The sequence below is a fragment of the Aplysia californica genome, unplaced genomic scaffold (genome assembly GCF_000002075.1).
Source record: "Aplysia californica isolate F4 #8 unplaced genomic scaffold, AplCal3.0 scaffold00037, whole genome shotgun sequence".
Taxonomy (NCBI): Eukaryota; Metazoa; Mollusca; class Gastropoda; order Aplysiida; family Aplysiidae; genus Aplysia; species Aplysia californica.
The window spans coordinates 2,170,268-2,173,473 of NW_004797307.1; the positions used below are offsets into that span (position 1 = coordinate 2,170,268).

General features: G+C 40.9%; 1 protein-coding gene across 2 annotated transcripts in view; it reads right to left on the bottom strand.

The window, feature by feature from the left end:
- Positions 1-3,206, bottom strand: part of LOC101846268 (WD repeat, SAM and U-box domain-containing protein 1) — a 32,631-nt gene that overhangs the window by 24,306 nt on the left and 5,119 nt on the right. The window lies entirely within an intron of this gene.

Sequence of the window (3,206 nt, forward strand, 5' to 3'; positions counted from 1 at the left end):
ACATATAGACGCACTAGCACATGCCCACATACAGACACACACACGCACGCACACTGAAAAACGCTTAATAATGGACACACATTAACAAAGACACTGATACATACACTTTTACACACAAACGCACACCGAATCACTCACACACACACACACACACACACACACACACACACACACACACACACACACACAGATACACACATGCACACACAGAGACACACACGCATACACACACACAAACAAACAAATGAACACACATATACAGAATATGTATGAGAGATGGATAGATAGATAGATAGATAGATAGATAGATAGATAGATAGATAGATAGATAGATAGATAGATAGATAGATAGATAGAGAAAGAGAGAGAGGGGGGGGGATATCATTATTCAGCAAAAGGGGATCACACTGTAGATGCTATTCTGCACAGGCGCTCACCCCAGAATCTTTCTTCAGCTTCCGCACTTCATTAGTCAAGATATCCAGTCGACGGTCCAGCTTTCGGATCTGAAAAATTCCGCGGAACAAACCGCTTTCACAAAAAAGAGATGTCTTTTTCTTCCTGCTACTATCACTTTGATATAAAAAACACAAGTGTATGAGGTTTAACACCCTTATAAACACCATTAGGTCATTAACGAGGCTGGACCTCTGATTTTACCGTCTGTATCGGATAGGGCAGAGCCACATGGGTAGGTAGAGGGCCTAAAAACTCGACAAAACGACCCAAATTCAACAACGCCTTATCTTGGATACGAACCAGAGCCATCCAGCATAACGCCAACTGAGCTAACGGAGCAAGACATGTGTGTGTGTGTATGCTTTTAGTTTTTAGTTATAGTAGAGGTTTTTTTCAGCGCTCGAAACTGCATAAGGTCATGTGAGCGCCAGAAGATTAGAGGTGTTACAAGAGAGTAACAAACATAAAAAGGATGAAGGAGAGATAAGGACGATAGATGTTCGATAGGAAAGAAGGAGCAAACCACACCAGAGCACCCGCCAACCACCCACTGTGTGTATGCTTGGAGAAAGGTCCGAGTTGTCGGAAAATTTGGATATTGAAATAAGGCCATATTCTTAAAGCAAATTCAACGCTGAACACGCTGATTTTTTAAATTTCCAAACATCTAGAGTGATTTTAGAGACATGCCACATTTTGTAACATAGTGTGTAAAAACAAAGTTTGGAGACCCAAAAAAATGTTTTGCACAATTTTAACATTTGTTGAAGTGCAACATAATGCAACATTATCTGATTAAAAAATACTTAGACATAATAAAAATAATAATAATAGATAGCATTTGTATAGCGCAAATCCCCGCTCAACAGCAAGCTCTATGCGCTTCACAATCTACACTATTAGTATTACCCGAGGAGACCTGCGAGCATTCTGAAACAACCTCAATTTCGTGGGAAGCATACAGTGCACGCGCCATTTATAGGCGCTAAAACACTAATATACTGACAAGATATTAAGATAGTGTATCCTTTCAATATGTTATTTAGAAGTGGTAAAACGCGTGTTTGTGATGGAACTAAAACTTCGATCAAGTAGAACTTACGACTTATTTTGCCTTTTCACCTGTTGCTCAAAAGTAGCTTTGCCGATAACTAGGACATTTCTCCAGGCACGAGCACAAGTGTGTTTTACGTCTCCATCGACACACTTTGGATCAGACAAGCGTGGACATGTCGCAAGTCGGAATAAACGTTTCCGAACACATATACAGACTTCAACATAAATTAAGGACCAATTGCAAACACTTTGAGTGGTCTTGTTGGGTCGACTTGCACGAGGGCGTTCTTGGACTGATCCAGTGGCTTGATGGCGCTGCCTCAGGCGGACAATGACAGAGTGTGACACTGCAGCCTTCTGGCAACTTCACGGGCTCAAATTCCATTCTGCAGCCTTGCTATAGCTCTTGCACGATCAAAGTCTCTCAGCTTTCGTTTTGGTTGCATGTTGATGCGATACTAGATCTAGGTTTTGCACAAACGGCGGCTTATATTGCAACGAAAGTGAGCACAGTTCAAGGCCTACGTCCATTGATGATGTGCACCAGAAATTTTAACTGAGGAATGTCCGAGGTGTCGCACACAAGTCAACAAAAAACAGCAAATTTGGCTAAAATTCCCCGACGATTTCCGGGCTGCACGTGGTGGTTTTGCCCCTTCAGGAAGCTTTTCAGTACGCTTTGGTAACCCATTAACACTTTCATTTTCAGAGCAAAAAGTTTTGAAACATTCCTTGCAGTCTTTTTTCCGGATTAAAAAAAAATAGGGCTGTCTGTCAAAGTGGTCCTTAACTTATATTGAGGTCTGTATCTCGTTGTCCAAAGCTGGAGAAAATTGGGTGAAATCTGTATGTTGAAATACCCAAGATCTCAAAAATGAGACACGAACTGACACTGGAGCATTCTGTCACTCACGAGGCATTTCGTGATATAAAATATTAGAACTGTTGCTTCTGTCTGTGATGAAAAGCGATGTATTTCAAATTTCAAAATGGAATAGTTTTGTTTTTATTAGTTCACCAACTCACCGCGGGTCAGATTGATTATCATTAATTATAGTTGGAATTATCCAAGACGTCTAATGTCGAGGAGGAAAGTGGTTATCTTACACAGGTGACTGTCTTTTTTTCTTTTTCTTTTTTTTTGGCCCCGTGTCCTGATTTTGTTGCCGATATTTGTAGGTTACATAACAATGTATTGGCATGAAAAACACAACACTTATGGAGGAAGAAGAATGAAAATTAGTTACATGTTTGTTTTGTTTGTTTGGGGAAAGAGAAGCACATCGACATGATACTGGTCATTAAGTGCTGGGAGGGGGGGGGGGAGAGAAGCAAGACAGACAAACAGAAACAACAGTGGGACAGTAAAGAAGTAGGACCTATCAGTGGCGCTCTCCAACCACCTCCTGTTTAAAGGTATGGTGACTCGATACGAGTCACACTCTGTATGTCATCGCATTTTTGACCCAGTGAATAATTATCTAAGTAACAATGACAAAGAGGAAACATTGTTTGTTACTACACAACCCTACAAATTTGAGTGATAACCGAAAGATTAAGATACTCACCAATTGGTGGAGGGAGGTAAACACACACAAACAAACATACGTACGCATACAAACATTCACACACACACACAAACACACACACACACACACACACACACACACACACACACACACACACACACA